The sequence below is a fragment of the Pangasianodon hypophthalmus genome, chromosome 11 (assembly GCF_027358585.1).
Source record: "Pangasianodon hypophthalmus isolate fPanHyp1 chromosome 11, fPanHyp1.pri, whole genome shotgun sequence".
NCBI classification, from domain to species: Eukaryota; Metazoa; Chordata; class Actinopteri; order Siluriformes; family Pangasiidae; genus Pangasianodon; species Pangasianodon hypophthalmus.
The window spans coordinates 12,074,459-12,087,154 of record NC_069720.1 but is presented as its reverse complement, the minus strand read 5'-3'; the positions used below and the strand labels follow the sequence as shown (position 1 = coordinate 12,087,154).

General features: G+C 37.6%; 1 long non-coding RNA gene across 1 annotated transcript; it reads right to left on the bottom strand.

Moving 5' to 3' along the window:
• Nucleotides 1-2,097: 2,097 nt before the first annotated feature.
• LOC113536506 (uncharacterized) lies at nt 2,098-12,366 on the bottom strand. The gene is made up of 2 exons (XR_003403684.3): nt 11,834-12,366; nt 2,098-5,432 (listed from the first exon to the last, which is right to left on the bottom strand). It is a non-coding gene; the product is annotated as an uncharacterized LOC113536506 (long non-coding RNA).
• Between the last annotated feature and the right edge of the window lie 330 nt (nt 12,367-12,696).

Here is a 12,696-nt window from a genome sequence, read left to right as displayed (position 1 = left end):
TCACATGGAAATGGTCACTTTGCTTTGAGCTGACAGGAAGGCTGTGGTAACTGAAATAACCACTCTTTACAACCGTGGCTAGTAGAAAAGTTTCTCAGAACCCACAGGTGGTGTTTTTCCTGTTTTCAGCTGTTTGGGTGAGTCTGTGCCCACTATAGCCTCAGATTCTTGTTCTTGGCTGAAAGGAGTGGAACCTGATGTGGCCTTCTGCTGTTGTAGCTAAGTCGCCCTAAGGTGCGATGTGTTGTGCGTTCTGAGATTCTATTCTCCTCACCATGGATATAAAGAGTATCCATGGTATCCAATATCCAGAGTATATTGAGTTATAGTAGCTTTCCTGTTAGCTCGAACAAGTCTGACCATTCTCTTCTGACCTTTCACATCAACAAGGCATTTCCCACCACTGAGCTTTTTTGTTTTTTGTACCATTCTGTGTAAACTCTTGTTTGATGTGAACATTAACTGAAACTCTTGACGTGTATCTGCATGATTTTATGCTTTGTGCTGCTGCCACATCATTAGCTGACTGCATAATCTCATGAATGAGCATGTGTACAGGTGTTCCTAATAAAGTGGCCTGTGAGTAGTTTATTCAGGCTGCACCCTGGGATGATCTGTGCATCCTCAATGCAGTGGCTTTTTTTTTTTTTCATGCTGCTTTTTTGCTTTCTCACACAGCTGGTCTTGCACAACTCAATCCAATTATAAACCCCATCACACCCACCCACACACACACACACACACAGAACGGAAACAACTAAATGAATATCAAACAACATAAAAAAAATCCAGCTGTCAGTGTCTGAGGTGAGGATAAAAGGGCTAAGATGTGGCTATGAAATTGAAATAAGAGGCTGTTGCTTTCATCTCAGGAAACCCTGTCGCCCCACACACCGAGGAACACCCTCTGTACACACTCTGGATCACTCTGTGTGGCTGTTTAGATCATGAAACTTCATTAAAGAATGTTAAATAATAAAAGAGGCTAATTTTTGTAATTGCTTTGTAACACGCTTGGTAATACGACCCAGATAGAAAGATGCTCTCTCGCTTGTGCTCTGTGTGGAGAGCAGATGTTCTATAATTTATAGAACACTTAAACCGATTAGCCATAATCATCCTCCATTACACTAATGTTTACAAGAGACTGTTTTCAAGATGATTGGGAAATCAAATGTGTTAAAAATGAAATTTACACTTCCCCTTTTCCCCAAGCAGCCATGACATTTTTTCTAACATTTAATTCTGAGTTTTGCATGAGAGCTACAAAGCTAATGTAATGTAATGCTAACACGTAATGTAAGTCTTGGATGAAACCACACCCTGGACCTCATTGATGTCACACAGACTTCCTGATGAGGTTAGTGTGTGTTTATGTCTATACACATAAACCAAACTTCACTGTGCAGCTGAATACTATAACGTTATAAAGGCAGCTGTCTTGATTGGACAAGCAGTGTAATGGAATTTGATGAGGAAGGTGTTGTTATAGCAAAATACAAACTACAACAACGATTATTGTGGTGTGATGAAGTGGAGTTACCATCCTGAAGTTGATTATTTTCCTATAACAGCTTATTGCAAAGTGTTCTATTCCCCTTATACCAGAGCAATTTACCAACAATTACAATTTTTTTTATTTCTTAAAGAATAACACGTCATAATTTTTATCTGTTACATTTTAATATTAGTTAAACAAGTAGTTTCTGTTCTCACATACGTTATAGCAACTATAAACAGTCTTTCCTTCACCAGCCTCTTTTCTCATTCTCTCTTTTTCTCTCTTGAAGTTAATAAGACAAAAAAATTTAGCTTGTCATGTTACCAAGAAAATGCAATGTGTAAACTCCTCTGTCTTGAAGATGTCAGAAAACTTAAAGTTATCTCTTTACCTTTGATTTTTACAAAGTGCTGACACTGGAGACTCCTTCCATAAATGTTGAATAAATGCCTCTGTTACTATAGAAATGTTAACTTATTAGAATGAGTTCATTAATATAACCCCTTGATTTGCAACTTTACTGCTGTCCTTCTGATCAGAATCAAGAACTCAAGCACAGTCTGAAGAACAGAAACGATTTTTTGCACAGGATAGACTTCCATTATTTGTTGGCTTTATTAGCCTTGCACATTAGCCTCAAAGCATTTCGTGTAAAAGAGAACTCCAATATTAGAAGCCATGCAGTGTTCAAGAGGACTGAATGTTTATCACACAGAATCACGAGTGATGGAGTTTTCATCGTGAAAGCCGATAGCCGATTGACACCTCGAGGCTCTTCTTTCACAGGCAGCTGTAAATCTCACCCTGCTCTTATAGCAACTGCACCTTCCAGACATGAAAAGGATGAAAGCTAAAGTTAGACTCCTGCGTGCAAAAACGGTGTAACGAGGCGAGATCTATGGTGCACCTGAGATATATGACGACCATTATTCACTCGTAAATGGAGGTGACAAAGAGGCCCTAAAATAAGGAGCTGGCCATAATTCACCCTGACTGTCCGTAACGCCCAGGAACACCACAGGGTGTTTTTTTTCTGTAGGTACAAGAAAAGCAGGCAGAAATAGGTTAAGAGGTAAAAAGTCACACATTTCAAGAGCCAGATGTGACTGATGACTGACTGATTCAGTGGCCTCGGTTGTGGTGGAATAATGAATATAAACAGATACAGCACTTATTAGAGATGCAGCAAATTTACCCCAACCTTGCATATCCAATGGAGTTCATATTTCATCAAAGCCATATAATTCTGTATTCCCAGACAGTATGAGAAGAGAGAGAGGAGTGGATGGTGGATGCGGCAGGACTCCTGTTCCTGCTGAGCTGAGCCAGCTCTTTGTGGACACACTGATACCAGCTCAGCAGGCACCGGAGGCCTTGGCCCTCTGAGCAATCTACCTCATTTTGCCCTGCATTTCTCACTCTTTTTAAACATTATATGTAGTTTCCTCATCTTCATGAACCCCTCAATGATGACTGCACTGAAATGAAACGTATACTGAAATGTACACAATTTATAAAGGTCCAGTTCCACAACATGTATTAATTACTAAGATCCGGACAAGTGACTAGAGATAAAGATCTTTTAATGATTCGTGATTAGTTTATGGCTATAAGTAATTCAAAGTAGTTAAATTTTGTTTTGTAGTGGAGTTTCACATTAGCACTTTTGACTGAAGCCATACACTGAACAGATAAGACACTTCAATTCTGAACTTGAATCAGATAACAAACTGGTCTGATGAGCTGCCTTCAGCTAAATAATTTACATAAATGCACATGATTGGATAAACCACAACAGAGGAGTTGCTGAACTACGGACACTTTTTTTTCATACGTTGCTATAGTACTTTTTTTTCTCCAGTACTGTTTGGCCTGCTGAATGACTTTACTGCATCTGCATCCGGACTGCAGTCCACCAGATAATGTAACTCATTGTGAGTGAATGTTTTCATAGGCCAATCCAAAGTAAAACTTCCTGCTAGACTTACAAAATTTTAGCTGATTTTATTTGCACTCGCGTGCACTTGCTGATAAACGTGAATCAACCATGAACTGCTAATTGCATTCACAGCATTTACCGACGCCCACAAATTTGCATAAAAGGCAAAGCTCACAGAGATCTGAAAATGGCAAAATGATGACTAAAGCATGGCGTGTGCTAACTCTTCCAGTAATGCAGCTCTGCCACTGCAGCATGTCAGCTCTCGTAGACACACACTACTTCTTCTGCCTTTTATAGAGCGCCATTACTTTTGTCCTAATTGAACATCTAGTTTTATTTATCTTATTTTTGCTTTCTTTCAAGTCATGAATATGAATATGAATATGAACATTTTGACTGAGTTTCAAAATGTTCATTAAATTGGTGTGTAATTGAAATAAATAAGTGATTTAAACTTGACAGAATAATCTATATATAAAATTGCAGTAAGTCATCGACAATTATAAGATTTAAAACTAAACAATCGAGGTTCACATTAGTGAGTTTCCTTATATGTAAATTTACACAAACTCAGAAAAGAAAAGTTTTTCCAACTAACTGGATTTTCACGAACACCATATTTCTGGAGGAAACACTCCTGCAAATGATTCACGAATAAATTCATACATATCTATATTAACAGCCTCGAAGCTCCAGTGCAAAACTAAAGAAGCAAAATGTTTGGAACAGACTCCAAGCATATCTTGGATGATCGACTGTTTTTTTTTTTTTTTTATCAGAGGGAAACTGTTTAAATTTCATTTCTGTTTCTTTAATCCCAACAAGAGAAGAGATATCATTATTACATACAATAACAGCTACACATGAATTGTACAACTGAGAAATAAAGTGTGTTGGACATGTTTGAGTAGCTGAAATGTGAAATGTGAACTTCCCAATTTGACATTAATCTCCACTCTAACAGTAGTCTGACCTGATGCCTACTCCAGATATGAGGGCAGGATTGAGATGTAAATCAACTCTATTATTTAGAGCCAAAATGGCTTTCGAGGGAGCGTTAACTGAAAACCGCCAAGCCGTAACTGGTTTGACATTTAGAGCAAACACTTCTATGCCTACCTGGCAGATCAAATCAGTCCTTTCATTCATTATCCCATCCGTTAGGCTCTTTTACGCATCACCACAGTGACTGGTTGAAATCCAGGAGAGCTTTGCAACTTCCTGTTAGCTTTCTCACTGCAGACGCTGAACTTAGCCACTGTGAACAGTATATTTAATGGATCAATGCTCACCAATTAGCTAAGCTCTGCGCCGCGAGCAAGTGATGAGACGGCACATGAGGCGAAAAAGCAGTTGATAGTCGTACGAATCACAAAAACCTTAAGAAATTAACTCTAGCTGATCATTAAAAGTCAAGGTGATTTGCTAGACTAGCATGTTAGCACAAGAGAAAAGGAGTTCCCCTTATATGAGATATTTCCAAAGACGTGATTCACTGCTTGTGTTACTGAGTTTGGAAAACATACTGAAGAAACTGTGCTTAAATGATCTGGGTTCCACAGAGATTGCAAATACAATGACAGAACACCTTTTCATTTAGAGGCACCGCCACAACATGCAAAAACTTGCACAGCATCAAAGGCAACCCTCACGATTAGCTAATGTCAGCAATTTGTCCAAGTTATGTCAAAGTTGTATATACAGCAACATGAACCCACTGACTCCTTTCATGTTTTTTTTTTTTTCAGTCTTCCTTCTACAGCTATAAGGTGAAATGATCTCAGCTGGAAAGTTCGCCTGTGTGCAGTTATAGCAGATGTTGAACATCACGCGAGCCGTGCAGGAGTGGAAATCCCTGGCAATGTGATTTTTTTACTTCTGTTTGTCCACCAAATCACGGTGCCAGGAACCCTCTCCACCACAGCATAGCCGCCATCACAGTGCTTCCACCAGCTGCACACCACACGCTCCTCAGAGCCTCAATTTGCCCTGTGGGGAGAGAAAGAAGAGTTCCACTAAATCCAAGAAATGTTCACCCAAAGCTGCTCTTGGCCATACAGTATGGCTGGATTCATGGGTTTTATATTGTTAACAAATGAAAATCTATAACTACACAAAGGAACCATACACACTGTGTTGTGCTGTTATAGGAAAATTATCAACAACAGGGTGGTGTGATGAAGTGGAGTTACTGTTACCATCCCGGAGTTGATTATTTTCCTAAAACAGCATGTCTTGAAGAGATGTATTCCTCTTATACCACAGCTATATCCTAATTATTACATTTTTTTTAATTACGAAATGCCATCATACTTTTTATCAGTTTATAGTTACATTTAATGTTGTGGATGCATTTAACGTATGTCCATATAGCAAGTTAGTTCCTGTTCTCGAATACATTATAGCAGCTATAAATAGACACCCCCTTATCATCCACCAGCCTCTCTTTTTTTTAAGTTAATGAGACATAAAAACGCAGCTTGTAATGGTACTGAGAAACTGCGAAAAAGTGTAAACTCCTCTGTCCTGAAAATGTCAGAGAACTTAAAGTTGCAGCTTTACCTCTAACTGTTACAAAGCGCTGACACTGGAGACTCCTTCTATAAATGGTAAATAAACATCTCCTTATAAAAAACATCACCATATCAATGGTTTTACATCGTAATCCATTTACAACCAGCATACAAGTCCATGTGAATGAGCTGTTGCTATAGAAACGATAATGTATTAGAGCAAGACGTTCACTGCTGCGTGATAGTAGGCAGTTAAATAAGAGGACAGTAAAGTTCATTTTTATCTATTTTAATAAACCAGCACATTGCTTCTGCACATTACAGAAACAATATTACGCAACAGTTAGTTCTGGTCCACTAATTTGTATGGACAAGCTGCGTTCCAAGATTGCTGATATTTATTTATATTTCAGTGTTTGTATCACTCCACTTGTCTGTGTTCACTACAAAAAAATCCAATTCTAGCAATAGTCTGTTATACTGAAACCGTTACTACACTTATTATGGGCTGTCAGTCTGTCTGCGTGTTGGCATGGCAACACGCAACGCTATATCCAGCTGTATTTCTATTGACGGAGCGAAATAAACAAAATATTTGGCCATATTGTGTCTGAAATGTCAGTTACTCGATATTAATTTCTTGTTTATAAAAATGATCTATAAAAGCAATATCACAGTCACAACCTTGCTGTCGTGCTGAATATAAGTACAGCAGAATACAGCACTCTTGCTCTTGATATTGCTTAAATATGCTTTATCTGAATACAAATTTAAGTAAACAAATGCTAAGATGAGGTGAAGTATCATAATACCCAAATATGCTTAATTTAAGCTTCCTCTTTAAAGATTAGACACAGCGACAGCACTCCAACTTCCAATCTGCCCTTTAAAATGCCTAACATTTAAAAATGAAAAGACAGTATATAAAAATCAAATGAATAAATTTAAATATTTCTTAAAAAAAAATAAATAAATGATAGAAACTACTAAAACTACACAAAAAATGACTTTTTGGAAAAAAATTTAAACGGAGCAGCATTTAGCTTCTGTGATATCCATGAACCATAAATCATCTCAGAAAAATGACATGCATGAACTTGATGGACCTAAAGCTGGAATGCAATTATGCGTGCCTCAATATGAATTTTCTTATTTTCTTAACGCATATGAAGTAAATGAAAAAAAAAATAAAAAATGGGTGGGGATTAAACAGCAGATGTAGACACTAGGGCTGGGTGATATGACAAAAATATCATATCATGATTCTCAAAGATAAACAGTATATACAGTATATTAATAAGCAAATTTTTAATAAATGTACAAAAAAATTTATTTATTAAAAAATAAATAAAAAATATTTAACAAAAACATTTTACAATGTAAAAAAATAAGCTGCTTCCAGTCAGTTGGAAATTATGAAAAAAACTCATTTTAAACATTTAATAAAACATATCACAATATATCAGAAAAGTGTATTATGGCATAATTGATCATGAAATTGATATTATATGGTCAGTCGCCCAGCTCTAGTAGACACACATGTTCACTCCACAATCACTGAGTTTTTGTCCTGTTTGAAAAAGACTCGGACCGTTTGCAGTGTGAACAGCTACCAAACAAATATGTTCCCAGATTCTTATTTTAGAGCCTGATGATGCTAAACGTTTCTCCACCATTCTCACTCCTCTGAAGTGTAAATCTGTGTGTAATGTCCGTTCCTCAGCCGGTACATCACTACACACGACAGGTCTGAATGATTACAAAAATACTGTAAAAGAAGAGAGAACAGGAATATGCAACATTTCAATCCAATGACAAGTGAACAATGTTCTGTGTTATTGTTACCATCCTCCACTGGAACATTCCTGCACCACCCTCGCACTGGTCTCCATAATGGCTCGATTATGACGTGCTGTCTGCTCAACTGTCTGATTCTCTCTGATAACTCCACGTCAACATGACTTATTACAGCACATTTTCCATCTCTCAGGTTTTCTACACACACCACACATGGTACATATCCTGTCACGTGAAAAGCGTAGACCACATCTCCACAAGCGGATTCTCAAATTATTATAGTTATCCAAATGAAAGTTCTAATTTTTTTTGAATAATGAATTATTATACTTATGAAAGCTTTTTATGAATTCTTATTACGACATCTCTTTGATACTGAAAGATTAGTCATTTATAAATATTTTTTCTTTAAAAAAATACATTTTAAATTTTGATGGGCCGTTTTAAGCATTTTATATGTATTTTCAGTTTCAGTTTAAACCTTTTCTACGTGTCTATTAAATTTAGAGATTTTTATTTATTTATTTATTTATTCTAAACTTTAGTTTCAGTATTGGCTTTATTTATTTTAGTCATGTTTGTATTAATTCTCTATTTAAGTTTTCTAAAATATGTTTATTTATATATTACATATTTTATTTTCTGATATATCTTTAGTCCTTTTTTGCCATGTTTTTAATAATGTTCTCTTTTTCCTATTATTTGTTATCTTAAGTTTAGAGAAATTCTATTTATATACTCTATACTTTAACTGATATTAAATAAAATAAATATTAATAAATAAATTAATTCAGTTTTAGCTTTTATTGTCATTATTATTATTATTATTATTGTTATTATTATTAACTGAATTAATTTATTTATTAATATTTATTTTTATTTAATTTCAGGCATTAATTTTTGGGGAAGGAAACTCAAATTAAAAAAATTTCCCTAAGTTTCACCCCTGCCAGCCGGCATTTTTCACACTATACTAGAATTTAAGAGAGCACTGACAGAAATGGTAAGACAGTGTGCACAATACAAGCTAAATAATTTCTGACCTAATACAATAAATAAATACAAAACCTAAATACAGTCTGACAGCATCCAATAGGCATCGAATGTATATTTACAACATGCATAAGTATAGAAGAATTTAAGCTACTTTGTGAGTGGAGCAATGCGTTGTGTGTAGCCACTATGCAGTCATTATCACTTACTGTTAAAGACAACATGTTCTGGTTAAATAAACAAATAAAAAGAAGAGTGAGTAAGTGTGTTAGGGGAAGACCAGAGCACTAGGCAAAGAAACAGCGACTTGCTCTGAGGAGCTGAGCTCCACTGGACCATCATGCAGTAAAAGGTCACGAGAGACGAGCTGGGGATAATACTCCAGTCTCATGTCTTTAGACATGAGATCAGCGTAGGCAAAGTGATCTGTGTTTGAAATGTCAGCTCTCACTCCTACACATGTCCCTTCAGCACAGCATTAAAACGTTACGGTCTCTGTCCTGAGTGGCTATCAGAGTGAGCTGGAAGGGGTGTGGATTCCTCCTGCTGAGATGATGCTCAGCTAATACACGAGCTTCAAGTGATGTATGAACGTTACATTTAAAGCAGAGGACAATTCACTATGACAAGATTTAGATCTGTCCCGACACAATACACTCTTAACAGCACATCCTGAAGTGTTTTATTCCTCTTATACACCAGCAATCTTTTATTAACTAAAGAACATGCTGTATGTTTTATCCTTTTTAGTTACATTTAATGCCATGAAAACAAGTTAGTTCCTGTTCTCACTTACGTTATAGCAGCTATAAACAATCGTTCCCTCACCAGTGTCTGTTTTTTCTCTCTAATGAAGTTAATAAGACAAAAAAATGCAGCTTCAAATCAGAAGTTTATAGATAATTAATGGGCTTGTTCTAATGCGTGATCATTTCTATAGTAACAGCTCATTCACAGGGTGTGTAATCGTAATATAGATATATAACCTTATAGTCCCTTCATGTTCACTGTCATCATGTCCACACTTGCCAAATAGTGTCTGACATACTGCTTTGGAAGACATGATCAAATCAAATAATATACTGAATGAACGAAACTTGCTAAAAGAATGTAACGAACCCTTGGTGCCTTGTCTGAGTGTGCACACGCTGTAAACGGATTGCTCAGGGCCGGCATGCTCTCTTTCTGTGCATGTGTGAGCTTGAATTAATCGCACACAGCGAAGCTTTGGTGTCGACTTGTTTACTGCCTGGTCGTAAAAGTAAAATGTGCCGGTCTGGCCTGTTAAAGAGTGCTTCTTTATGAGTGCTGCTTGTGTGTGTTAGATTATACTCTCCGAAAAAGGGAGGGAAAATTTACATGTGAATTATATTTTTTGAGATTCTACATTCAATTCAACATAAGCTACATTCTAAGCAAACACCACCCAACTTTATAAGAACATTAGAAGCAAACAAGACTCAGCAAGTTGGTCTTGTTCAGTCAGACCACAAATACAGCATAAAGGAACACTGTTCTAATAAATCTATTAATTAGAGATGCATTAATTAGAGCTAAAGATCCAAACACAGCTAACACGAATCTTACTAGTTATCTAGCATGCTCAGATAAGATACAGCAGACTTGAATACATGAGAAATCTTTATGAAGATGTTAAAATTTGGTGGATTTTTTAAAAATAGCTTACTACCGATATTAATAATGCCTCATTGGTGCTTATTCTGTATATCCCAGCTAGCTTGCAAGCCATCCTGCTAGTCCATCCTGCTTATTTGAAAAATAAAACCTATAGCTTTATCGCACTGAGCAAATTTATTTCGAATGATATTAGCTCATTATAAACGCTCATAGTAGAGCATTTTATAACAGTATTATCTAGCCAAGTATATGTTTATCCCCAAACAAAGCTAACTAGCTAACACTTTTACACATTTTGGATGTTACCCATCTCTATAGCTAGCACTCTCTGATTCGTGCTGACTTCATGTGCTATCAGAATTAAAGTTTCACAAGTATGTCCTTCACATCACTATTTTAAGTTGGAGCTTCTGAACAACTTTATACTGACCTACTTTTTCATCATGTCTGAGTAAGGATGGTTTCCGTCGTCAAAGGTTTATTTTAAACTTTATATTCTGAATGCAGCTTACTTTTACTCCCTTTATTACTTTTAATACTTAAATGAATAAATACTTCCCTGTTGAGAAGATGCCAAAGTAGATATATTTACAACCTTAACTTAAAGGAGAAAAGCACTATGAAACATGAAATATGTCATTCACTCATCTTCAGTAAGCACTTTATCCTGGTCAGGGTTGCGGTGGATCCGGAGCTTATCCCAGGAACACTGGGTGCAAGGTGAGAGAACTGACTCAAATGGGACGCCAGTCCATCAGGCGCCATGCACACACATTCACACCTAGGGGCAATTCAGCATAGCCAATACACCTACCTACATGTTTTTGGGAGATGGGAGGAAACCGGAGAACCCGGAGGAGACCCACATGCACACTGGGAGAACATGCGAAAGTCCACACGGACAGTAACCCAATGTCAGGATCGAACAGGGGATTCCAGAGCTGTGAAGCAGCAACGCTACCTGGTGTGCCACCATGCTGGCTGTGCGGATGCAGGTAGAATATTTTAGACGAGCTAAGATAAAGTGGTTAATGAGGATGAATGAATGATTTACTTGATAGCGATGTTGTCCTCATAGGTCTAGTGCAAAACTAGAAAAGCAAACATCAGGCACCAGGCATGGCTTGGCTTCCCCAGCCTATGTTTGGGGTAGGAGGGAACTTGGGTAGATTGGTATTTTTTCCCCAGAAGTATTCCTTTGTGGCTAAAGATCAGGGATAAATAGGACCTCTCTCCAGCCTACTGAGTAATAAAGCACCACATCCTCATCCACCATTTTCTATACATTCTACATACACTGTACAATATGAGAGAGTTCAAGACCAACTGCTTCAGGTTAACAATTACATACAAATGATTTTCTGCTCCACAAAATAAAACAATTAAAAGCTTTCTTTATGGCTTACAGAGAGAGAGAGAGAGAGAGAGAGAGAGAGAGAGAGAGATTACCGTAGAGTTGATATTAGGATATTTGGCGACCAAACAGCAGCGCGCGCGCTTCCTGATAAATGATAACGGCAGCAACGATGAGTTCCTCGAGCCGTTCCGTTTCTTTTAGATGTTTTTTTTTTTCATTTCTTCCGTCAACAAAAACAAACAAAAAGCAGCAGTGAAGTCAGCGTGTCGTAAAAGTTTGAAGGTGAAGTTCACGCGCAGCAAAAACAACACGCGTGTCCACCCACCACCACCCTACTGTGCGCGCGAGGCAGAGAGAGATAGAGAGAGAGAGAGGGAGAGTGTGTGTGAGAGAGACTGAGAGAGAGGGAGAGAGGGGGAGAGAGAGACTGGGAGAGAGGCTGAGACTGAGAGAGACTGAGAGAGAGGGAGAGGGAGAGAGGCAGAGGGAGAGAAGCAGAGAGAGAGAGGGAAAGTGAGAGAGAGTATGAGAGACAGAGAGGGAGAGAGAGGGTGAGAGAGACTGAGAGAGGCAGAGTCTGTTCCAGGTCTGTTGGGACTACCACTCTCTCTCTCTCTCTCTCTCTCTCTCTCTCAGTCTGGCTCTCTTTGTCTCACTGTGATTTCTGATCTCTAACTCTTTTATTCCTTCTTTCTCTCTTATTCCATCTCCCTGTCTCATGCTCTCTTTTATTGTTTCTCCCTGTCTGTCTCTCTATAACTTTTATTCCTTCTCTTTTTGTTTTGTTCTCTCTCTCTCTCTCTCTCTCTCTCTCTCTCTCTCTCTCTCTCTCTCTCTCTCTTGGGTGTGGTGCTTTTCTTCACAAGCTGTTACAGCATGGTAATATAACTTGACTTAAACTAATCAAAAACACAATATGTACAAAATCATGTGTGTGTTCATCCTTCTTTAGCAT